This window comes from Meriones unguiculatus, chromosome 20 (genome assembly GCF_030254825.1).
Source record: "Meriones unguiculatus strain TT.TT164.6M chromosome 20, Bangor_MerUng_6.1, whole genome shotgun sequence".
In the NCBI taxonomy this organism is placed as follows: domain Eukaryota; kingdom Metazoa; phylum Chordata; class Mammalia; order Rodentia; family Muridae; genus Meriones; species Meriones unguiculatus.
The window spans coordinates 1836472-1860886 of record NC_083367.1 but is presented as its reverse complement, the minus strand read 5'-3'; positions in this window follow the sequence as shown (position 1 = coordinate 1860886).

Below are 24415 nucleotides of genomic sequence, written 5' to 3'. Positions count from 1 at the left end.
CGGGTTTTTAAGTGCTCTGAAGGCATTTCGTTGTAAGCGGGTTTTTAAGTGCTCTGGAGTTATTTCGTTGCAAGCGGGTTTTTAAGTGTTCTGGAGTCATTTCGTTGCAAGCAGGTTTTTAAGTGCTCTGGAGTCATTTCGTTGCAAGCGGGTTTTTAATTGCTCTGGAGTCATTTCGTTGCAAGCGGGTTTTTAAGTGTTCTGGAGTCATTTCGGTGCAAGCGGGTTTTTAAGTACTCTGGAGTCATTTCGTTGCAAGCGGGTTTTTAAGTGCTCTGGAGTCATTTCGTTGCAAGCGGGTTTTTCAGTGCTCTGGAGTCATTTCGTTGCAAGCGGGTTTTTAAGTGCTCTGGAGTCATTTCGTTGCAAGCGGGTTTTTACGTGCTCTGGAGTCATTTCATTGCAAGCGGGTTTTTACATACTTCTCAGACATTTCACTGGATGCGGGTTTTTTAAGTGCTCTGGAGTCATTTCGTTGCAAGCGGGTTTTTAAGTGCTCTGGAGTCATTTCGTTGCAAGCGGGTTTTTAAGTGCTCTGGAGTCATTTCGTTGCAAGCGGGTTTTTAAGTGCTCTGGAGTCATTTCGTTGCAAGCGGGTTTTTAAGTGCTCTGGAGTCATTTCGTTGCAAGCGGGTTTTTAAGTGCTCTGGAGTCATTTCGTTGCAAGCGGGTTTTTACGTGCTCTGGAGTCATTTCATTGCAAGCGGGTTTTTACATACTTCTCAGACATTTCACTGGATGCGGGTTTTTTAAGTGCTCTGGAGTCATTTCGTTGCAAGCGGGTTTTTAAGTGCTCTGGAGTCATTTCGTTGCAAGCGGGTTTTTAATTGCTCTGGAGTCATTTCGATGCAAGCGGGTTTTTAAGTGTTCTGGAGTCATTTCGTTGCAAGCGGGTTTTTAAGTGCTCTGGAGTCATTTCGTTGCAAGCGGGTTTTTAAGTGCTCTGGAGTCATTTCGTTGCAAGCGGGTTTTTAAGTGCTCTGGAGTCATTTCGTTGCAAGCGGGTTTTTAAGTGCTCTGGAGTCATTTCGTTGCAAGCGGGTTTTTAAGTGCTCTGGAGTCATTTCGTTGCAAGCGGGTTTTTAAGTGCTCTGGAGTCATTTCGTTGCAAGCGGGTTTTTACGTGCTCTGGAGTCATTTAATTGCAAGCGGGTTTTTACATACTTCTCAGACATTTCACTGGATGCGGGTTTTTTAAGTGCTCTGGAGTCATTTCGTTGCAAGCGGGTTTTTAAGTACTCTGGAGTCATTTCGTTGCAAGCGGGTTTTTAAGTGCTCTGGAGTCATTTCCTTGCAAGCGGGTTTTTAAGTGCTCTGGAGTCATTTCGTTGCAAGTGGGTGTTTAAGTGCTCTGGAGTCATTTCGTTGCAAGCGGGTTTTTAAGTGATCTGGAATCATTTCGTTGCAAGCGGGTTTTTAAGTGCTCTGGAGTCATTTCGTTGCAAGCGGGTTTTTAAGTGCTCTGGAGTCATTTCGTTGCAAGCGGGATTTTATGTACTCTGGAGTCATTTCATTGCAAGCGGGTTTTTACATACTTCTCAGACATTTCACTGGAAGTGGGTTTTTTAAGTGCTCTGGAGTCATTTCGTTGCAAGCGGGTTTTTAAGTGCTCTGGAGTCATTTCGTTGCAAGCGGGTTTTTAAGTGCTCTGGAGTCATTTCGTTGCAAGCGGGTTTTTAAGTGCTCTGGAGTCATTTCGTTGCAAGCGGGTGTTTAAGTGCTCTGGAGTCATTTCGTTGCAAGCGGGTTTTTAAGTGCTCTGGAGTCATTTCGTTGCAAGCGGGTTTTTAATTGCTCTGGAGTCATTTCTTTGCAAGCGGGTTTTTAAGTGTTCTGGAGTCATTTCGTTGCAAGCGGGTTTTTAAGTGCTCTGGAGTCATTTCGTTGCAAGCGGGTTTTTAAGTGCTCTGGAGTCATTTCGTTGCAAGCGGGTTTTTACGTGCTCTGGAGTCATTTCGTTGCAAGCGGGTTTTTAAGTGCTCTGGAGTCATTTCGTTGCAAGCGGGTTTTTAAGTGCTCTGGAGTCATTTCGTTGCAAGCGGGTTTTTAAGTGCTCTGGAGTCATTTCGTTGCAAGCGGGTTTTTAAGTGCTCTGGAGTCATTTCGTTGCAAGCGGGTTTTTAAGTGCTCTGGAGTCATTTCGTTGCAAGCGGGTTTTCACGTGCTCTGGAGTCATTTCGTTGCAAGCGGGTTTTCAAGTGCTCTGGAGTCATTTCGTTGCAAGCGGGTTTTTATGTGCTCTGGAGTCATTTCGTTGCAAGCGGGTTTTTAAGTGCTCTTGAGTCATTTCGTTGCAAGCGGGTTTTTAAGTGTTCTGGAGTCATTTCGTTGCAAGCGGGTTTTTAAGTGTTCTGGAGTCATTTCTTTGCAAGCGGGTTTTTAAGTACTCTGGAGTCATTTCGTTGCAAGCGGGTTTTTAAGTGCTCTGGAGTCATTTCGTTGCAAGCGGGTTTTTAAGTGTTCTGGAGTCATTTCGTTGCAAGCGGGTTTTTAAGTGCTCTGGAGTCATTTCGTTGCAAGCGGGTTTTTAAGTGCTCTGGAGTCATTTCGTTGCAAGCGGGTTTTTAAGTGCTCTGGAGTCATTTCGTTGCAAGCGGGTTTTTAAGTGCTCTGGAGTCATTTCGTTGCAAGCGGGTTTTTAAGTGCTCTTGAGTCATTTCGTTGCAAGTGGGTTTTTAAGTGCTCTGGAGTCATTTCGTTGCAAGCGGATTTTTAAGTGCTCTGGAGTCATTTCGTTGCAAGCGGGTTTTTAAGTGCTCTGGAGTCATTTAGTTGCAAGCGGGTTTTTAAGTGCTCTGGAGTCATTTCGTTGCAAGCGGGTTTTTAAGTGCTCTGAAGGCATTTCGTTGTAAGCGGGTTTTTAAGTGCTCTGGATTCATTTCGTTGCAAGCAGGTTTTTAAGTGTTCTGGAGTCATTTCGTTGCAAGCGGGTTTTTAAGTGCTCTGGAGTCATTTCGTTGCAAGCGGGTTTTTAAGTGCTCTGGAGTCATTTCGTTGCAAGCGGGTTTTTAAGTGCTCTGGAATCATTTCGTTGCAAGCGCGTTTTTAAGTGCTCTGGAGTCATTTCGTTGCAAGCGGGTTTTTAAGTGCTCTGAAGGCATTTCGTTGTAAGAGGCTTTTTAAGTGCTCTGGAGTCATTTCGTTGCAAGCGGGTTTTTAAGTGTTCTGGAGTCATTTCTTTGCAAGCAGGTTTTTAAGTGCTCTGGAGTCATTTCGTTGCAAGCGGGTTTTTAATTGCTCTGGAGTCATTTCGTTGCAAGCGGGTTTTTAAGTGTTCTGGGGTCATTTCGTTGCAAGCGGGTTTTTAAGTGCTCTGGAGTCATTTCGTTGCAAGCGGGTTTTTACGTGCTCTGGAGTCATTTCTTTGCAAGCGGGTTTTTAAGTGCTCTGGAGTCATTTCGTTGCAAGCGGGTTTTTAAGTGCTCTGGAGTCATTTCGTTGCAAGCGGGTTTTTAAGTGCTCTGGAGTCATTTCGTTGCAAGCGGGTTTTTAAGTGCTCTTGAGTCATTTCGTTGCAAGCGTTTTTTTAAGTGCTCTGGAGTCATTTCGTTGCAAGCGGGTTTTTAAGTGCTCTTGAGTCATTTCGTTGCAAGCGGGTTTTTAAGTGCTCTGGAGTCATTTCATTGCAAGCGGGTTTTTAAGTGCTCTGGAGTCATTTCGTTGCAAGCGGGTTTTTAAGTGCTCTGGAGTCATTTCGTTGCAAGCGGGTTTTTAAGTGCTCTGGAGTCATTTCGTTGCAAGCGGGTTTTTAATTGCTCTGAAGGCATTTCGTTGTAAGCGGGTTTTTCAGTGCTCTGGAGTCATTTCGTTGCAAGCGGGTTTTTAATTGCTCTGAAGGCATTTCGTTGTAAGCGGGTTTTTCAGTGCTCTGGAGTCATTTCGTTGCAAGCGGGTTTTTAATTGCTCTGGAGTCATTTCGATGCAAGCGGGTTTTTAAGTGTTCTGGAGTCATTTCGTTGCAAGCGGGTTTTTAAGTGCTCTGGAGTCATTTCGTTGCAAGCGGGTTTTTAAGTGCTCTGGAGTCATTTCGTTGCAAGCGGGTTTTTAAGTGCTCTGGAGTCATTTCGTTGCAAGCGGGTTTTTAAGTGCTCTGGAGTCATTTCGTTGCAAGCGGGTTTTTAAGTGCTCTGGAGTCATTTCGTTGCAAGCGGGTTTTTAAGTGCTCTGGAGTCATTTCGTTGCAAGCGGGTTTTTACGTGCTCTGGAGTCATTTAATTGCAAGCGGGTTTTTACATACTTCTCAGACATTTCACTGGATGCGGGTTTTTTAAGTGCTCTGGAGTCATTTCGTTGCAAGCGGGTTTTTAAGTACTCTGGAGTCATTTCGTTGCAAGCGGGTTTTTAAGTGCTCTGGAGTCATTTCCTTGCAAGCGGGTTTTTAAGTGCTCTGGAGTCATTTCGTTGCAAGTGGGTGTTTAAGTGCTCTGGAGTCATTTCGTTGCAAGCGGGTTTTTAAGTGATCTGGAATCATTTCGTTGCAAGCGGGTTTTTAAGTGCTCTGGAGTCATTTCGTTGCAAGCGGGTTTTTAAGTGCTCTGGAGTCATTTCGTTGCAAGCGGGATTTTATGTACTCTGGAGTCATTTCATTGCAAGCGGGTTTTTACATACTTCTCAGACATTTCACTGGAAGTGGGTTTTTTAAGTGCTCTGGAGTCATTTCGTTGCAAGCGGGTTTTTAAGTGCTCTGGAGTCATTTCGTTGCAAGCGGGTTTTTAAGTGCTCTGGAGTCATTTCGTTGCAAGCGGGTTTTTAAGTGCTCTGGAGTCATTTCGTTGCAAGCGGGTGTTTAAGTGCTCTGGAGTCATTTCGTTGCAAGCGGGTTTTTAAGTGCTCTGGAGTCATTTCGTTGCAAGCGGGTTTTTAATTGCTCTGGAGTCATTTCTTTGCAAGCGGGTTTTTAAGTGTTCTGGAGTCATTTCGTTGCAAGCGGGTTTTTAAGTGCTCTGGAGTCATTTCGTTGCAAGCGGGTTTTTAAGTGCTCTGGAGTCATTTCGTTGCAAGCGGGTTTTTACGTGCTCTGGAGTCATTTCGTTGCAAGCGGGTTTTTAAGTGCTCTGGAGTCATTTCGTTGCAAGCGGGTTTTTAAGTGCTCTGGAGTCATTTCGTTGCAAGCGGGTTTTTAAGTGCTCTGGAGTCATTTCGTTGCAAGCGGGTTTTTAAGTGCTCTGGAGTCATTTCGTTGCAAGCGGGTTTTTAAGTGCTCTGGAGTCATTTCGTTGCAAGCGGGTTTTCACGTGCTCTGGAGTCATTTCGTTGCAAGCGGGTTTTCAAGTGCTCTGGAGTCATTTCGTTGCAAGCGGGTTTTTATGTGCTCTGGAGTCATTTCGTTGCAAGCGGGTTTTTAAGTGCTCTTGAGTCATTTCGTTGCAAGCGGGTTTTTAAGTGTTCTGGAGTCATTTCGTTGCAAGCGGGTTTTTAAGTGTTCTGGAGTCATTTCTTTGCAAGCGGGTTTTTAAGTACTCTGGAGTCATTTCGTTGCAAGCGGGTTTTTAAGTGCTCTGGAGTCATTTCGTTGCAAGCGGGTTTTTAAGTGTTCTGGAGTCATTTCGTTGCAAGCGGGTTTTTAAGTGCTCTGGAGTCATTTCGTTGCAAGCGGGTTTTTAAGTGCTCTGGAGTCATTTCGTTGCAAGCGGGTTTTTAAGTGCTCTGGAGTCATTTCGTTGCAAGCGGGTTTTTAAGTGCTCTGGAGTCATTTCGTTGCAAGCGGGTTTTTAAGTGCTCTTGAGTCATTTCGTTGCAAGTGGGTTTTTAAGTGCTCTGGAGTCATTTCGTTGCAAGCGGATTTTTAAGTGCTCTGGAGTCATTTCGTTGCAAGCGGGTTTTTAAGTGCTCTGGAGTCATTTAGTTGCAAGCGGGTTTTTAAGTGCTCTGGAGTCATTTCGTTGCAAGCGGGTTTTTAAGTGCTCTGAAGGCATTTCGTTGTAAGCGGGTTTTTAAGTGCTCTGGATTCATTTCGTTGCAAGCAGGTTTTTAAGTGTTCTGGAGTCATTTCGTTGCAAGCGGGTTTTTAAGTGCTCTGGAGTCATTTCGTTGCAAGCGGGTTTTTAAGTGCTCTGGAGTCATTTCGTTGCAAGCGGGTTTTTAAGTGCTCTGGAATCATTTCGTTGCAAGCGCGTTTTTAAGTGCTCTGGAGTCATTTCGTTGCAAGCGGGTTTTTAAGTGCTCTGAAGGCATTTCGTTGTAAGAGGCTTTTTAAGTGCTCTGGAGTCATTTCGTTGCAAGCGGGTTTTTAAGTGTTCTGGAGTCATTTCTTTGCAAGCAGGTTTTTAAGTGCTCTGGAGTCATTTCGTTGCAAGCGGGTTTTTAATTGCTCTGGAGTCATTTCGTTGCAAGCGGGTTTTTAAGTGTTCTGGGGTCATTTCGTTGCAAGCGGGTTTTTAAGTGCTCTGGAGTCATTTCGTTGCAAGCGGGTTTTTACGTGCTCTGGAGTCATTTCTTTGCAAGCGGGTTTTTAAGTGCTCTGGAGTCATTTCGTTGCAAGCGGGTTTTTAAGTGCTCTGGAGTCATTTCGTTGCAAGCGGGTTTTTAAGTGCTCTGGAGTCATTTCGTTGCAAGCGGGTTTTTAAGTGCTCTTGAGTCATTTCGTTGCAAGCGTTTTTTTAAGTGCTCTGGAGTCATTTCGTTGCAAGCGGGTTTTTAAGTGCTCTTGAGTCATTTCGTTGCAAGCGGGTTTTTAAGTGCTCTGGAGTCATTTCATTGCAAGCGGGTTTTTAAGTGCTCTGGAGTCATTTCGTTGCAAGCGGGTTTTTAAGTGCTCTGGAGTCATTTCGTTGCAAGCGGGTTTTTAAGTGCTCTGGAGTCATTTCGTTGCAAGCGGGTTTTTAATTGCTCTGAAGGCATTTCGTTGTAAGCGGGTTTTTCAGTGCTCTGGAGTCATTTCGTTGCAAGCGGGTTTTTAATTGCTCTGAAGGCATTTCGTTGTAAGCGGGTTTTTCAGTGCTCTGGAGTCATTTCGTTGCAAGCGGGTTTTTAAGTGCTCTTGAGTCATTTCGTTGCAAGCGGGTTTTTAAGTGCTCTGGAGTCATTTCATTGCAAGCGGGTTTTTAAGTGCTCTGGAGTCATTTCGTTGCAAGTGGGTTTTTAAGTGCTCTGGAGTCATTTCGTTGCAAGCGGGTTTTTAAGTGCTCTGGAGTCATTTCGTTGCAAGCGGGTTTTTAATTGCTCTGAAGGCATTTCGTTGTAAGCGGGTTTTTCAGTGCTCTGGAGTCATTTCGTTGCAAGCGGGTTTTTAAGTGCTCTTGAGTCATTTCCATGCAAGCGGGTTTTTAAGTGCTCTGGAGTCATTTCATTGCAAGCGGGTTTTTAAGTGCTCTGGAGTCATTTCGTTGCAAGCGGGTTTTTAAGTGCTCTGGAGTCATTTCGTTGCAAGCGGGTTTTTAAGTGCTCTGGAGTCATTTCGTTGCAAGCGGGTTTTTAATTGCTCTGAAGGCATTTCGTTGTAAGCGGGTTTTTCAGTGCTCTGGAGTCATTTCGTTGCAAGCGGGTTTTTAAGTGTTCTGGAGTCATTTCGTTGCAAGCGTGTTTTTAAGTGCTCTTGAGTCATTTCGTTGCAAGCGGGTTTTTAAGTGTTCTGGAGTCATTTCGTTGCAAGCGTGTTTTTAAGTGCTCTGGAGTCATTTCATTGCTAGCGGGTTTTTACATACTTCTCAGACATTTCACTGGAAGCGGGTTTTTTAAGTGCTCTGGAGTCATTTCGTTGCAAGCGGGTTTTTAAGTGCTCTGGAGTCATTTCGTTGCAAGCGGGTTTTTAAGTGCTCTGGAGTCATTTCGTTGCAAGCGTGTTTTTAAGTGCTCTGGAGTCATTTCGTTGCAAGCGGGTTTTTAAGTGCTCTGGAGTCATTTCATTGCAAGCGGGTTTTTACATACTTCTCAGACATTTCACTGGAAGTGGGATTTTTAAGTGCTCTGGAGTCATTTCGTTGCAAGCGGGTTTTTCAGTGCTCTGGAGTCATTTCGTTGCAAGCGGGTTTTTAAGTGCTCTGGAGTCATTTCGTTGCAAGCGGGTTTTTAAGTGCTCTGGAGTCATTTCGTTGCAAGCGGGTTTTTAAGTGCTCTGGAGTCATTTCGTTGCAAGCGGGTTTTTAAGTGTTCTGGAGTCATTTCGTTGCAAGCGGGTTTTTACGTGCTCTGGAGTCATTTCGTTGCAAGCGGGTTTTTAAGTGCTCTGGAGTCATTTCGTTGCAAGCGGGTTTTTAAGTGCTCTGGAGTCATTTCGTTGCAAGCGGGTTTTTAAGTGCTCTGGAGTCATTTCGTTGCAAGCGGGTTTTTAAGTGCTCTGAAGGCATTTCGTTGTAAGCGGGTTTTTAAGTGCTCTGGAGTCATTTCGTTGCAAGCGGGTTTTTAAGTGCTCTGGAGTCATTTCGTTGCCAGCGGGTTTTTAAGTGCTCTGGAGTCATTTCGTTGCAAGCGGGTTTTTAATTGCTCTGGAGTCATTTCGTTGCAAGCGGGTTTTTAAGTGTTCTGGAGTCATTTCGGTGCAAGCGGGTTTTTAAGTACTCTGGAGTCATTTCGTTGCAAGCGGGTTTTTAATTGCTCTGGAGTCATTTCGTTGCAAGCGGGTTTTTAAGTGTTCTGGGGTCATTTCGTTGCAAGCGGGTTTTTAAGTGCTCTGGAATCATTTCGTTGCAAGCGGGTTTTTAAGTGCTCTGGAGTCATTTCGTTGCAAGCGGGTTTTTAAGTGCTCTGGAATCATTTCGTTGCAAGCGGGTTTTTAAGTGCTCTGGAGTCATTTCGTTGCAAGCGGGTTTTTAAGTGCTCTGAAGGCATTTCGTTGTAAGAGGCTTTTTAAGTGCTCTGGAGTCATTTCGTTGCAAGCGGGTTTTTAAGTGTTCTGGAGTCATTTCTTTGCAAGCAGGTTTTTAAGTGCTCTGGAGTCATTTCGTTGCAAGCGGGTTTTTAATTGCTCTGGAGTCATTTCGTTGCAAGCGGGTTTTTAAGTGTTCTGGGGTCATTTCGTTGCAAGCGGGTTTTTAAGTGCTCTGGAGTCATTTCGTTGCAAGCGGGTTTTTACGTGCTCTGGAGTCATTTCTTTGCAAGCGGGTTTTTAAGTGCTCTGGAGTCATTTCGTTGCAAGCGGGTTTTTAAGTGCTCTGGAGTCATTTCGTTGCAAGCGGGTTTTTAAGTGCTCTGGAGTCATTTCGTTGCAAGCGGGTTTTTAAGTGCTCTGGAGTCATTTCTTTGCAAGCGTTTTTTTAAGTGCTCTGGAGTCATTTCGTTGCAAGCGGGTTTTTAAGTGCTCTTGAGTCATTTCGTTGCAAGCGGGTTTTTAAGTGCTCTGGAGTCATTTCATTGCAAGCGGGTTTTTAAGTGCTCTGGAGTCATTTCGTTGCAAGCGGGTTTTTAAGTGCTCTGGAGTCATTTCGTTGCAAGCGGGTTTTTAAGTGCTCTGGAGTCATTTCGTTGCAAGCGGGTTTTTAATTGCTCTGAAGGCATTTCGTTGTAAGCGGGTTTTTCAGTGCTCTGGAGTCATTTCGTTGCAAGCGGGTTTTTAAGTGCTCTTGAGTCATTTCGTTGCAAGCGGGTTTTTAAGTGCTCTGGAGTCATTTCATTGCAAGCGGGTTTTTAAGTGCTCTGGAGTCATTTCGTTGCAAGCGGGTTTTTAAGTGCTCTGGAGTCATTTCGTTGCAAGCGGGTTTTTAAGTGCTCTGGAGTCATTTCGTTGCAAGCGGGTTTTTAATTGCTCTGAAGGCATTTCGTTGTAAGCGGGTTTTTCAGTGCTCTGGAGTCATTTCGTTGCAAGCGGGTTTTTAAGTGCTCTTGAGTCATTTCCATGCAAGCGGGTTTTTAAGTGCTCTGGAGTCATTTCATTGCAAGCGGGTTTTTAAGTGCTCTGGAGTCATTTCGTTGCAAGCGGGTTTTTAAGTGCTCTGGAGTCATTTCGTTGCAAGCGGGTTTTTAAGTGCTCTGGAGTCATTTCGTTGCAAGCGGGTTTTTAATTGCTCTGAAGGCATTTCGTTGTAAGCGGGTTTTTCAGTGCTCTGGAGTCATTTCGTTGCAAGCGGGTTTTTAAGTGTTCTGGAGTCATTTCGTTGCAAGCGTGTTTTTAAGTGCTCTGGAGTCATTTCGTTGCAAGCGGGTTTTTAAGTGTTCTGGAGTCATTTCGTTGCAAGCGTGTTTTTAAGTGCTCTGGAGTCATTTCATTGCAAGCGGGTTTTTACATACTTCTCAGACATTTCACTGGAAGCGGGTTTTTTAAGTGCTCTGGAGTCATTTCGTTGCAAGCGGGTTTTTAAGTGCTCTGGAGTCATTTCGTTGCAAGCGGGTTTTTAAGTGTTCTGGAGTCATTTCGTTGCAAGCGTGTTTTTAAGTGCTCTGGAGTCATTTCGTTGCAAGCGGGTTTTTAAGTGCTCTGGAGTCATTTCATTGCAAGCGGGTTTTTACATACTTCTCAGATATTTCACTGGAAGTGGGTTTTTTAAGTGCTCTGGAGTCATTTCGTTGCAAGCGGGTTTTTCAGTGCTCTGGAGTCATTTCGTTGCAAGCGGGTGTTTAAGTGCTCTGGAGTCATTTCGTTGCAAGCGGGTTTTTAAGTGCTCTGGAGTCATTTCGTTGCAAGCGGGTTTTTAAGTGCTCTGGAGTCATTTCGTTGCAAGCGGGTTTTTAAGTGTTCTGGAGTCATTTCGTTGCAAGCGGGTTTTTAAGTGCTCTGGAGTCATTTCGTTGCAAGCGGGTTTTTAAGTGCTCTGGAGTCATTTCGTTGCAAGCGGGTTTTTAAGTGCTCTGGAGTCATTTCGTTGCAAGCGGGTTTTTAAGTGCTCTGGAGTCATTTCGTTGCAAGCGGGTTTTTAAGTGCTCTGAAGGCATTTCGTTGTAAGCGGGTTTTTAAGTGCTCTGGAGTCATTTCGTTGCAAGCGGGTTTTTAAGTGCTCTGGAGTCATTTCGTTGCCAGCGGGTTTTTAATTGCTCTGGAGTCATTTCGTTGCAAGCGGGTTTTTAAGTGTTCTGGAGTCATTTCGGTGCAAGCGGGTTTTTAAGTACTCTGGAGTCATTTCGTTGCAAGCGGGTTTTTAAGTGCTCTGGAGTCATTTCGTTGCAAGCGGGTTTTTAAGTGCTCTTGAGTCATTTCCATGCAAGCGGGTTTTTAAGTGCTCTGGATTCATTTCATTGCAAGCGGGTTTTTAAGTGCTCTGGAGTCATTTCGTTGCAAGCGGGTTTTTAAGTGCTCTGGAGTCATTTCGTTGCAAGCGGGTTTTTAAGTGCTCTGGAGTCATTTCGTTGCAAGCGGGTTTTTAATTGCTCTGAAAAATTTCGTTGTAAACGGGTTTTTCAGTGCTCTGGAGTCATTTCGTTGCAAGCGGGTTTTTAAGTGTTCTGGAGTCATTTCGTTGCAAGCGTGTTTTTAAGTGCTCTTGAGTCATTTCGTTGCAAGCGGGTTTTTAAGTGTTCTGGAGTCATTTCGTTGCAAGCGTGTTTTTAAGTGCTCTGGAGTCATTTCATTGCTAGCGGGTTTTTACATACTTCTCAGACATTTCACTGGAAGCGGGTTTTTTAAGTGCTCTGGAGTCATTTCGTTGCAAGCGGGTTTTTAAGTGCTCTGGAGTCATTTCGTTGCAAGCGGGTTTTTAAGTGTTCTGGAGTCATTTCGTTGCAAGCGTGTTTTTAAGTGCTCTGGAGTCATTTCGTTGCAAGCGGGTTTTTAAGTGCTCTGGAGTCATTTCATTGCAAGCGGGTTTTTACATACTTCTCAGACATTTCACTGGAAGTGGGATTTTTAAGTGCTCTGGAGTCATTTCGTTGCAAGCGGGTTTTTCAGTGCTCTGGAGTCATTTCGTTGCAAGCGGGTTTTTAAGTGCTCTGGAGTCATTTCGTTGCAAGCGGGTTTTTAAGTGCTCTGGAGTCATTTCGTTGCAAGCGGGTTTTTAAGTGCTCTGGAGTCATTTCGTTGCAAGCGGGTTTTTAAGTGTTCTGGAGTCATTTCGTTGCAAGCGGGTTTTTACGTGCTCTGGAGTCATTTCGTTGCAAGCGGGTTTTTAAGTGCTCTGGAGTCATTTCGTTGCAAGCGGGTTTTTAAGTGCTCTGGAGTCATTTCGTTGCAAGCGGGTTTTTAAGTGCTCTGGAGTCATTTCGTTGCAAGCGGGTTTTTAAGTGCTCTGAAGGCATTTCGTTGTAAGCGGGTTTTTAAGTGCTCTGGAGTCATTTCGTTGCAAGCGGGTTTTTAAGTGCTCTGGAGTCATTTCGTTGCCAGCGGGTTTTTAAGTGCTCTGGAGTCATTTCGTTGCAAGCGGGTTTTTAATTGCTCTGGAGTCATTTCGTTGCAAGCGGGTTTTTAAGTGTTCTGGAGTCATTTCGGTGCAAGCGGGTTTTTAAGTACTCTGGAGTCATTTCGTTGCAAGCGGGTTTTTAATTGCTCTGGAGTCATTTCGTTGCAAGCGGGTTTTTAAGTGTTCTGGGGTCATTTCATTGCAAGCGGGTTTTTAAGTGCTCTGGAATCATTTCGTTGCAAGCGGGTTTTTAAGTGCTCTGGAGTCATTTCGTTGCAAGCGGGTTTTTAAGTGCTCTGGAATCATTTCGTTGCAAGCGGGTTTTTAAGTGCTCTGGAGTCATTTCGTTGCAAGCGGGTTTTTAAGTGCTCTGAAGGCATTTCGTTGTAAGAGGCTTTTTAAGTGCTCTGGAGTCATTTCGTTGCAAGCGGGTTTTTAAGTGTTCTGGAGTCATTTCTTTGCAAGCAGGTTTTTAAGTGCTCTGGAGTCATTTCGTTGCAAGCGGGTTTTTAATTGCTCTGGAGTCATTTCGTTGCAAGCGGGTTTTTAAGTGTTCTGGGGTCATTTCGTTGCAAGCGGGTTTTTAAGTGCTCTGGAGTCATTTCGTTGCACGCGGGTTTTTACGTGCTCTGGAGTCATTTCTTTGCAAGCGGGTTTTTAAGTGCTCTGGAGTCATTTCGTTGCAAGCGGGTTTTTAAGTGCTCTGGAGTCATTTCGTTGCAAGCGGGTTTTTAAGTGCTCTGGAGTCATTTCGTTGCAAGCGGGTTTTTAAGTGCTCTGGAGTCATTTCTTTGCAAGCGTTTTTTTAAGTGCTCTGGAGTCATTTCGTTGCAAGCGGGTTTTTAAGTGCTCTTGAGTCATTTCGTTGCAAGCGGGTTTTTAAGTGCTCTGGAGTCATTTCATTGCAAGCGGGTTTTTAAGTGCTCTGGAGTCATTTCGTTGCAAGCGGGTTTTTAAGTGCTCTGGAGTCATTTCGTTGCAAGCGGGTTTTTAAGTGCTCTGGAGTCATTTCGTTGCAAGCGGGTTTTTAATTGCTCTGAAGGCATTTCGTTGTAAGCGGGTTTTTCAGTGCTCTGGAGTCATTTCGTTGCAAGCGGGTTTTTAAGTGCTCTTGAGTCATTTCGTTGCAAGCGGGTTTTTAAGTGCTCTGGAGTCATTTCATTGCAAGCGGGTTTTTAAGTGCTCTGGAGTCATTTCGTTGCAAGCGGGTTTTTAAGTGCTCTGGAGTCATTTCGTTGCAAGCGGGTTTTTAAGTGCTCTGGAGTCATTTCGTTGCAAGCGGGTTTTTAATTGCTCTGAAGGCATTTCGTTGTAAGCGGGTTTTTCAGTGCTCTGGAGTCATTTCGTTGCAAGCGGGTTTTTAAGTGCTCTTGAGTCATTTCCATGCAAGCGGGTTTTTAAGTGCTCTGGAGTCATTTCATTGCAAGCGGGTTTTTAAGTGCTCTGGAGTCATTTCGTTGCAAGCGGGTTTTTAAGTGCTGTGGAGTCATTTCGTTGCAAGCGGGTTTTTAAGTGCTCTGGAGTCATTTCGTTGCAAGCGGGTTTTTAATTGCTCTGAAGGCATTTCGTTGTAAGCGGGTTTTTCAGTGCTCTGGAGTCATTTCGTTGCAAGCGGGTTTTTAAGTGTTCTGGAGTCATTTCGTTGCAAGCGTGTTTTTAAGTGCTCTGGAGTCATTTCTTTGCAAGCGGGTTTTTAAGTGTTCTGGAGTCATTTCGTTGCAAGCGTGTTTTTAAGTGCTCTGGAGTCATTTCATTGCAAGCGGGTTTTTACATACTTCTCAGACATTTCACTGGAAGCGGGTTTTTTAAGTGCTCTGGAGTCATTTCGTTGCAAGCGGGTTTTTAAGTGCTCTGGAGTCATTTCGTTGCAAGCGGGTTTTTAAGTGTTCTGGAGTCATTTCGTTGCAAGCGGGTTTTTAAGTGCTCTGGAGTCATTTCGTTGCAAGCGGGTTTTTAAGTGCTCTGGAGTCATTTCATTGCAAGCGGGTTTTTACATACTTCTCAGATATTTCACTGGAAGTGGGTTTTTTAAGTGCTCTGGAGTCATTTCGTTGCAAGCGGGTTTTTCAGTGCTCTGGAGTCATTTCGTTGCAAGCGGGTTTTTAAGTGCTCTGGAGTCATTTCGTTGCAAGCGGGTTTTTAAGTGCTCTGGAGTCATTTCGTTGCAAGCGGGTTTTTAAGTGCTCTGGAGTCATTTCGTTGCAAGCGGGTTTTTAAGTGTTCTGGAGTCATTTCGTTGCAAGCGGGTTTTTAAGTGCTCTGGAGTCATTTCGTTGCAAGCGGGTTTTTAAGTGCTCTGGAGTCATTTCGTTGCAAGCGGGTTTTTAAGTGCTCTGGAGTCATTTCGTTGCAAGCGGGTTTTTAAGTGCTCTGGAGTCATTTCGTTGCAAGCGGGTTTTTAAGTGCTCTGAAGGCATTTCGTTGTAAGCGGGTTTTTAAGTGCTCTGGAGTCATTTCGTTGCAAGCGGGTTTTTAAGTGCTCTGGAGTCATTTCGTTGCCAGCGGGTTTTTAATTGCTCTGGAGTCATTTCGTTGCAAGCGGGTTTTTAAGTGTTCTGGAGTCATTTCGGTGCAAGCGGGTTTTTAAGTACTCTGGAGTCATTTCGTTGCAAGCGGGTTTTTAAGTGCTCTGGAGTCATTTCGTTGCAAGCGGGTTTTTAAGTGTTCTGGAGTCATTTCGTTGCAAGCGGGTTTTTAAGTGCTCTGGAGTCATTTCGTTGCAAGCGGGTTTTTAAGTGCTCTGGAGTCATTTCGTTGCAAGCGGGTTTTTAAGTGCTCTGGAATCATTTCGTTGCAAGCGGGTTTTTAAGTGCTCTGGAGTCATTTCGTTGCAAGCGGGTTTTTAAGTGCTCTGAAGGCATTTCGTTGTAAGAGGCTTTTTAAGTGCTCTGGAGTCATTTCGTTGCAAGTGGGTTTTTAAGTGTTCTGGAGTCATTTCTTTGCAAGCAGGTTTTTAAGTGCTCTGGAGTCATTTCGTTGCAAGCGGGTTTTTAATTGCTCTGGAGTCATTTCGTTGCAAGCGGGTTTTTAAGTGTTCTGGGGTCATTTCGTTGCAAGCGGGTTTTTAAGTGCTCTGGAGTCATTTCGTTGCAAGCGGGTTTTTTCGTGCTCTGGAGTCATTTCGTTGCAAGCGGGTTTTTAAGTGCTCTGGAGTCATTTCGTTGCAAGCGGGTTTTTAAGTGTTCTGGAGTCATTTCGTTGCAAGCGGGTTTTTAAGTGCTCTGGAGTCATTTCGTTGCAAGCGGGTTTTTAAGTGCTCTGGAGTCATTTCGTTGCAAGCGGGTTTTTAAGTGCTCTGGAGTCATTTCGTTGCAAGCGGGTTTTTAAGTGCTCTGGAGTCATTTCGTTGCAAGCGGGTTTTTAAGTGCTCTGGAGTCATTTCGTTGCAAGCGGGTTTTTAAGTGCTCTGGAGTCATTTCGTTGCAAGCGGGTTTTTAAGTGCTCTGGAGTCATTTCGTTGCAAGCGGGTTTTTAAGTCCTCTGGAGTCATTTCGTTGCAAGCGGGTTTTTAAGTGCTCTGAAGGCATTTCGTTGTAAGCGGGTTTTTAAGTGCTCTGGATTCATTTCGTTGCAAGCGTGTTTTTAAGTGTTCTGGAGTCATTTCGTTGCAAGCGGGTTTTTAAGTGCTCTGGAGTCATTTCGTTGCAAGCGGGTTTTTAAGTGCTCTGGAGTCATTTCGTTGCAAGCGGGTTTTTAAGTGCTCTGGAATCATTTCGTTGCAAGCGGGTTTTTAAGTGCTCTGGAGTCATTTCGTTGCAAGCGGGTTTTTAAGTGCTCTGAAGGCATTTCGTTGTAAGAGGCTTTTTAAGTGCTCTGGAGTCATTTCGTTGCAAGCGGGTTTTTAAGTGTTCTGGAGTCATTTCTTTGCAAGCAGGTTTTTAAGTGCTCTGGAGTCATTTCGTTGCAAGCGGGTTTTTAATTGCTCTGGAGTCATTTCGTTGCAAGCGGGTTTTTAAGTGTTCTTGGGTCATTTCGTTGCAAGCGGGTTTTTAAGTGCTCTGGAGTCATTTCGTTGCAAGCGGGTTTTTACGTGCTCTGGAGTCATTTCGTTGCAAGCGGGTTTTTAAGTGTTCTGGAGTCATTTCGTTGCAAGCGGGTTTTTAAGTGCTCTGGAGTCATTTCGTTGCAAGCGGGTTTTTAAGTGCTCTGGAGTCATTTCGTTGCAAGCGGGTTTTTAAGTGCTCTGGAGTCATTTCGTTGCAAGCGTTTTATTAAGTGCTCTGGAGTCATTTCGTTGCAAGCGGGTTTTTAAGTGCTCTTGAGTCATTTCGTTGCAAGCGGGTTTTTAAGTGCTCTGGAGTCATTTCATTGCAAGCGGGTTTTTAAGTGCTCTGGAGTCATTTCGTTGCAAGCGGGTTTTTAAGTGCTCTGGAGTCATTTCGTTGCAAGCGGGTTTTTAAGTGCTCTGGAGTCATTTCGTTGCAAGCGGGTTTTTAATTGCTCTGAAGGCATTTCGTTGTAAGCGGGTTTTTCAGTGCTCTGGAGTCATTTCGTTGCAAGCGGGTTTTTACGTGCTCTGGAGTCATTTCATTGCAAGCGGGTTTTTACATACTTCTCAGACATTTCACTGGAAGCGGGTTTTTTAAGTGCTCTGGAGTCATTTCGTTGCAAGCGGGTTTTTAAGTGCTCTGGAGTCATTTCGTTGCAAGCGGATTTTTAAGTGTTCTGGAGTCATTTCGTTGCAAGCGTGTTTTTAAGTGCTCTGGAGTCATTTCGTTGCAAGCGGGTTTTTAAGTGCTCTGGAGTCATTTCATTGCAAGCGGGTTTTTACATACTTCTCAGACATTTCACTGGAAGTGGGTTTTTTAAGTGCTCTGGAGTCATTTCGTTGCAAGCGGGTTTTTCAGTGCTCTGGAGTCATTTCGTTGCAAGCGGGTTTTTAAGTGCTCTGGAGTCATTTCGTTGCAAGCGGGTTTTTAAGTGCTCTGGAGTCATTTCGTTGCAAGCGGGTTTTTAAGTGCTCTGGAGTCATTTCGTTGCAAGCGGGTTTTTAAGTGTTCTGGAGTCATTTCGTTGCAAGCGGGTTTTTAAGTGCTCTGGAGTCATTTCGTTGCAAGCGGGTTTTTAAGTGCTCTGGAGTCATTTCGTTGCAAGCGGGTTTTTAAGTGCTCTGGAGTCATTTCGTTGCAAGCGGGTTTTTAAGTGCTCTGAAGGCATTTCGTTGTAAGCGGGTTTTTAAGTGCTCTGGAGTCATTTCGTTGCAAGCGGGTTTTTAAGTGCTCTGGAGTCATTTCGTTGCCAGCGGGTTTTTAAGTGCTCTGGAGTCATTTCGTTGCAAGCGGGTTTTTAAGTGCTCTGGAGTCATTTCGTTGCAAGCGGGTTTTTAAGTGCTCTGGAGTCATTTCGTTGCAAGCGGGTTTTTAAGTGCTCTGGAGTCATTTCGTTGCAAGCGGGTTTTTAAGTGCTCTGGAGTCATTTCGTTGCAAGCGGGTTTTTAAGTGCTCTGGAGTCATTTCGTTGCAAGCGGGTTTTTAAGTGCTCTGGAGTCATTTCGTTGCAAGCGGGTTTTTAAGTGCTCTGGAGTCATTTCGTTGCAAGCGGGTTTTTAAGTGCTCTGGAGTCATTTCGTTGCAAGCGGGTTTTTAAGTGCTCTGGAGTCATTTCGTTGCAAGCGGGTTTTTAAGTGCTCTGGAGTCATTTCGTTGCAAGTGGGTTTTCAAGTGCTCTGGAGTCATTTCGTTGCAAGCGGGTTTTTAAGTGCTCTGGAGTCATTTCGTTGCAAGCGGGTTTTTAAGTGCTCTGGAGTCATTTCGTTGCAAGCGGGTTTTTCAGTGCTCTGGAGTCATTTCGTTGCAAGCGGGTTTTTAAATGCTCTGGAGTCATTTCGTTGCAAGCCGGTTTTTAAGTGCTCTGGAGTCATTTCGTTGCAAGCGGGTTTTTAAGTGCTCTGGAGTCATTTCGTTGCAAGCGGGTTTTTAAGTGCTCTGGAGTCATTTCGTTGCAAGCGGGTTTTTAAGTGCTCTGGAGTCATTTCGTTGCAAGCGGGTTTTTAAGTGCTCTGGAGTCATTTCGTTGCAAGCGGGTTTTTAAGTGCTCTGGAGTCATTTCGTTGTAAGCGGGTTTTTCAGTGCTCTGGAGTCATTTCGTTGCAAGCGGGTTTCTACGTGCTCTGGAGTCATTTCATTGCAAGCGGGTTTTTACATACTTCTCAGACATTTCACTGGAAGCGGGTTTTTTAAGTGCTCTGGAGTCATTTCGTTGTAAGCGGGTTTTTAAGTACTCTGGAGTCATTTCGTTGCAAGCGGGTTTTTAAGTGCTCTGGAGTCATTTCGTTGCAAGCGGGTTTTTAAGTTCTCTGAGGTCATTTCGTTGCAAGCGGGTGTTTAAGTGCTCTGGAGTCATTTCGTTGCAAGCGGGTTTTTAAGTGCTCTGGAGTCATTTCGTTGCAAGCGGCTTTTTAAGTGCTCTGGAGTCATTTCGTTGCAAGCGGGTTTTTAAGAGCTCTGGACTCATTTCGTTGCAAGCGGGTTTTTAAGTGCTCTGGAGTCATTTCGTTGCAAGCGGGTTTTTAAGTGCTCTGGACTCATTTCGTTGCAAGCAGGTTTTTAAGTGCTCTGGAGTCATTTCGTTGCAAGCGGGTTTTTAATTGCTCTGGAATCATTTCATTGCAAGCGGGTTTTTAAGTGTTCTGGAGTCATTTCGTTGCAAGCGGGTTTTTAAGTGCTCTGGAGTCATTTCGTTGCAAGCGGGTTTTTAAGTGCTCTGGAGTCATTTCGTTGCAAGCGGGTTTTTAAGTGCTCTGGAGTCATTTCGTTGCAAGCGGGTTTTTAAGTGCTCTGGAGTCATTTCGTTGTAAGCGGGTTTTTAAGTGCTCTGGAGTCATTTCGTTGCAAGCGGGTTTTTACGTGCTCTGGAGTCATTTCGTTGCAAGCGGGTTTTTAAGTGTTCTGGAGTCATTTCGTTGCAAGCGGGTTTTTAAGTGCTCTGGAGTCATTTCGTTGCAAGCGGGTTTTTAAGTGCTCTGGAGTCATTTCGTTGCAAGCGGGTTTTTAAGTGCTCTGGAGTCATTTCGTTGCAAGCGTTTTTTTAAGTGCTCTGGAGTCATTTCGTTGCAAGCGGGTTTTTAAGTGCTCTGGAGTCATTTCATTGCAAGCTGGTTTTTAAGTGCTCTGGAGTCATTTCGTTGCAAGCGGGTTTTTAATTGCTCTGGAGTCATTTCGTTGCAAGCGGGTTTTTACATACTTCTCAGACATTTCACTGGAAGCGGGTTTTTTAAGTGCTCTGGAGTCATTTCGTTGCAAGCGGGTTTTTAAGTGCTCTGGAGTCATTTCGTTGCAAGCGGGTTTTTAAGTGCTCTGGAGTCATTTCGTTGCAAGCGGGTTTTCAAGTGCTCTGGAGTCATTTCGTTGCAAGCGGGTTTTTAAGTGCTCTGGAGTCATTTCGTTGCAAGCGGGTTTTTAAGTGCTCTGGATTCATTTCGTTGTAAGCGGGTTTTTAAGTGCTCTGGAGTCATTTCGTTGCAAGCGGGTTTTTACATACTTCTCAGACATTTCACTGGAAGTGGGTTTTTTAAGTGCTCTGGAGTCATTTCGTTGCAAGCGGGTTTTTCAGTGCTCTGGAGTCATTTCGTTGCAAGCGGGTTTTTAAGTGCTCTGGATTCATTTCGTTGTAAGCGGGTTTTTAAGTGCTCTGGAGTCATTTCGTTGCAAGCGGGTTTTTAAGTGCTCTGGAGTCATTTCGTTGCCAGCGGGTTTTTAAGTGCTCTGGAGTCATTTCGTTGCAAGCGGGTTTTTAAGTGCTCTGGAGTCATTTCGTTGCAAGCGGGTTTTTAAGTGCTCTGGAGTCATTTCATTGCAAGCGGGTTTTTACATACTTCTCAGACATTTCACTGGAAGTGGGTTTTTTAAGTGCTCTGGAGTCATTTCGTTGCAAGCGGGTTTTTCAGTGCTCTGGAGTCATTTCGTTGCAAGCGGGTTTTTAAGTGCTCTGGAGTCATTTCGTTGCAAGCGGGTTTTTAAGTGCTCTGGAGTCATTTCGTTGCAAGCGGGTTTTTAAGTGCTCTGGAGTCATTTCGTTGCAAGCGGGTTTTTAAGTGTTCTGGAGTCATTTCGTTGCAAGCGGGTTTTTAAGTGCTCTGGAGTCATTTCGTTGCAAGCGGGTTTTTAAGTGCTCTGGAGTCATTTCGTTGCAAGCGGGTTTTTAAGTGCTCTGGAGTCATTTCGTTGCAAGCGGGTTTTTAAGTGCTCTGAAGGCATTTCGTTGTAAGCGGGTTTTTAAGTGCTCTGGAGTCATTTCGTTGCAAGCGGGTTTTTAAGTGCTCTGGAGTCATTTCGTTGCCAGCGGGTTTTTAAGTGCTCTGGAGTCATTTCGTTGCAAGCGGGTTTTTAAGTGCTCTGGAGTCATTTCGTTGCAAGCGGGTTTTTAATTGCTCTGGAGTCATTTCGTTGCAAGCGGGTTTTTAAGTGTTCTGGAGTCATTTCGTTGCAAGCGGGTTTTTAAGTGCTCTGGAGTCATTTCGTTGCAAGCGGGTTTTTAAGTGCTCTGGAGTCATTTCGTTGCAAGCGGGTTTTTAAGTGCTCTGGAGTCATTTCGTTGCAAGCGGGTTTTTAAGTGCTCTGGAGTCATTTCGTTGCAAGCGGGTTTTTAAGTGCTCTGGAGTCATTTCGTTGCAAGCGGGTTTTTAAGTGCTCTGGAGTCATTTCGTTGCAAGCGGGTTTTTAAGTGCTCTGGAGTCATTTCGTTGCAAGCGGGTTTTTAAGTGCTCTGGAGTCATTTCGTTGCAAGTGGGTTTTCAAGTGCTCTGGAGTCATTTCGTTGCAAGCGGGTTTTTAAGTGCTCTGGAGTCATTTCGTTGCAAGCGGGTTTTTAAGTGCTCTGGAGTCATTTCGTTGCAAGCGGGTTTTTCAGTGCTCTGGAGTCATTTCGTTGCAAGCGGGTTTTTAATTGCTCTGGAGTCATTTCGTTGCAAGCGGGTTTTTAAGTGCTCTGGAGTCATTTCGTTGCAAGCGGGTTTTTAAGTGCTCTGGAGTCATTTCGTTGCAAGCGGGTTTTTAAGTGCTCTGGAGTCATTTCGTTGCAAGCGGGTTTTTAAGTGCTCTGGAGTCATTTCGTTGCAAGCGGGTTTTTAAGTGCTCTGGAGTCATTTCGTTGCAAGCGGGTTTTTAAGTGCTCTGGAGTCATTTCGTTGCAAGCGGGTTTTTAAGTGCTCTGGAGTCATTTCGTTGCAAGCGGGTTTTTAAGTGCTCTGGAGTCATTTCGTTGCAAGCGGGTTTTTAAGTGCTCTGGAGTCATTTCGTTGCAAGCGGGTTTTCAAGTGCTCTGGAGTCATTTCGTTGCAAGCGGGTTTTTAAGTGCTCTGGAGTCATTTCGTTGCAAGCGGGTTTTTAAGTGCTCTGGAGTCATTTCGTTGCAAGCGGGTTTTTCAGTGCTCTGGAGTCATTTCGTTGCAAGCGGGTTTTTAAATGCTCTGGAGTCATTTCGTTGCAAGCCGGTTTTTAAGTGCTCTGGAGTCATTTCGTTGCAAGCGGGTTTTTAAGTGCTCTGGAGTCATTTCGTTGCAAGCGGGTTTTTAAGTGCTCTGGAGTCATTTCGTTGCAAGCGGGTTTTTAAGTGCTCTGGAGTCATTTCGTTGCAAGCGGGTTTTTAAGTGCTCTGGAGTCATTTCGTTGCAAGCGGGTTTTTAAGTGCTCTGGAGTCATTTCGTTGTAAGCGGGTTTTTCAGTGCTCTGGAGTCATTTCGTTGCAAGCGGGTTTCTACGTGCTCTGGAGTCATTTCATTGCAAGCGGGTTTTTACATACTTCTCAGACATTTCACTGGAAGCGGGTTTTTTAAGTGCTCTGGAGTCATTTCGTTGTAAGCGGGTTTTTAAGTACTCTGGAGTCATTTCGTTGCAAGCGGGTTTTTAAGTGCTCTGGAGTCATTTCGTTGCAAGCGGGTTTTTAAGTTCTCTGAGGTCATTTCGTTGCAAGCGGGTGTTTAAGTGCTCTGGAGTCATTTCGTTGCAAGCGGGTTTTTAAGTGCTCTGGAGTCATTTCGTTGCAAGCGGCTTTTTAAGTGCTCTGGAGTCATTTCGTTGCAAGCGGGTTTTTAAGAGCTCTGGACTCATTTCGTTGCAAGCGGGTTTTTAAGTGCTCTGGAGTCATTTCGTTGCAAGCGGGTTTTTAAGTGCTCTGGACTCATTTCGTTGCAAGCAGGTTTTTAAGTGCTCTGGAGTCATTTCGTTGCAAGCGGGTTTTTAATTGCTCTGGAATCATTTCATTGCAAGCGGGTTTTTAAGTGTTCTGGAGTCATTTCGTTGCAAGCGGGTTTTTAAGTGCTCTGGAGTCATTTCGTTGCAAGCGGGTTTTTAAGTGCTCTGGAGTCATTTCGTTGCAAGCGGGTTTTTAAGTGCTCTGGAGTCATTTCGTTGCAAGCAGGTTTTTAAGTGCTCTGGAGTCATTTCGTTGCAAGCGGGTTTTTAAGTGCTCTGGAGTCATTTCGTTGCAAGCGGGTTTTTACGTGCTCTGGAGTCATTTCGTTGCAAGCGGGTTTTTAAGTGTTCTGGAGTCATTTCGTTGCAAGCGGGTTTTTAAGTGCTCTGGAGTCATTTCGTTGCAAGCGGGTTTTTAAGTGCTCTGGAGTCATTTCGTTGCAAGCGGGTTTTTAAGTGCTCTGGAGTCATTTCGTTGCAAGCGTTTTTTTAAGTGCTCTGGAGTCATTTCGTTGCAAGCGGGTTTTTAAGTGCTCTGGAGTCATTTCATTGCAAGCTGGTTTTTAAGTGCTCTGGAGTCATTTCGTTGCAAGCGGGTTTTTAATTGCTCTGGAGTCATTTCGTTGCAAGCGGGTTTTTACATACTTCTCAGACATTTCACTGGAAGCGGGTTTTTTAAGTGCTCTGGAGTCATTTCGTTGCAAGCGGGTTTTTAAGTGCTCTGGAGTCATTTCGTTGCAAGCGGGTTTTTAAGTGCTCTGGAGTCATTTCGTTGCAAGCGGGTTTTCAAGTGCTCTGGAGTCATTTCGTTGCAAGCGGGTTTTTAAGTGCTCTGGAGTCATTTCGTTGCAAGCGGGTTTTTAAGTGCTCTGGATTCATTTCGTTGTAAGCGGGTTTTTAAGTGCTCTGGAGTCATTTCGTTGCAAGCGGGTTTTTACATACTTCTCAGACATTTCACTGGAAGTGGGTTTTTTAAGTGCTCTGGAGTCATTTCGTTGCAAGCGGGTTTTTCAGTGCTCTGGAGTCATTTCGTTGCAAGCGGGTTTTTAAGTGCTCTGGATTCATTTCGTTGTAAGCGGGTTTTTAAGTGCTCTGGAGTCATTTCGTTGCAAGCGGGTTTTTAAGTGCTCTGGAGTCATTTCGTTGCCAGCGGGTTTTTAAGTGCTCTGGAGTCATTTCGTTGCAAGCGGGTTTTTAAGTGCTCTGGAGTCATTTCGTTGCAAGCGGGTTTTTAATTGCTCTGGAGTCATTTCGTTGCAAGCGGGTTTTTAAGTGTTCTGGAGTCATTTCGTTGCAAGCGGGTTTTTAAGTGCTCTGGAGTCATTTCGTTGCAAGCGGGTTTTTAAGTGCTCTGGAGTCATTTCGTTGCAAGCGGGTTTTTAAGTGCTCTGGAGTCATTTCGTTGCAAGCGGGTTTTTAAGTGCTCTGGAGTCATTTCGTTGCAAGCGGGTTTTTAAGTGCTCTGGAGTCATTTCGTTGCAAGTGGGTTTTCAAGTGCTCTGGAGTCATTTCGTTGCAAGCGGGTTTTTAAGTGCTCTGGAGTCATTTCGTTGCAAGCGGGTTTTTAAGTGCTCTGGAGTCATTTCGTTGCAAGCGGGTTTTTCAGTGCTCTGGAGTCATTTCGTTGCAAGCGGGTTTTTAAATGCTCTGGAGTCATTTCGTTGCAAGCCGGTTTTTAAGTGCTCTGGAGTCATTTCGTTGCAAGCGGGTTTTTAAGTGCTCTGGAGTCATTTCGTTGCAAGCGGGTTTTTAAGTGCTCTGGAGTCATTTCGCTGCAAGCGGGTTTTTTAGTGCTCTGGAGTCATTTCGTTGCAAGCGGGTTTTTAAGTGCTCTGGAGTCATTTCGTTGCAAGCGGGTTTTTAAGTGCTCTGGAGTCATTTCGTTGTAAGCGGGTTTTTCAGTGCTCTGGAGTCATTTCGTTGCAAGCGGGTTTTTACGTGCTCTGGAGTCATTTCATTGCAAGCGGGTTTTTACATACTTCTCAGACATTTCACTGGAAGCGGGTTTTTTAAGTGCTCTGGAGTCATTTCGTTGTAAGCGGGTTTTTAAGTACTCTGGAGTCATTTCGTTGCAAGCGGGTTTTT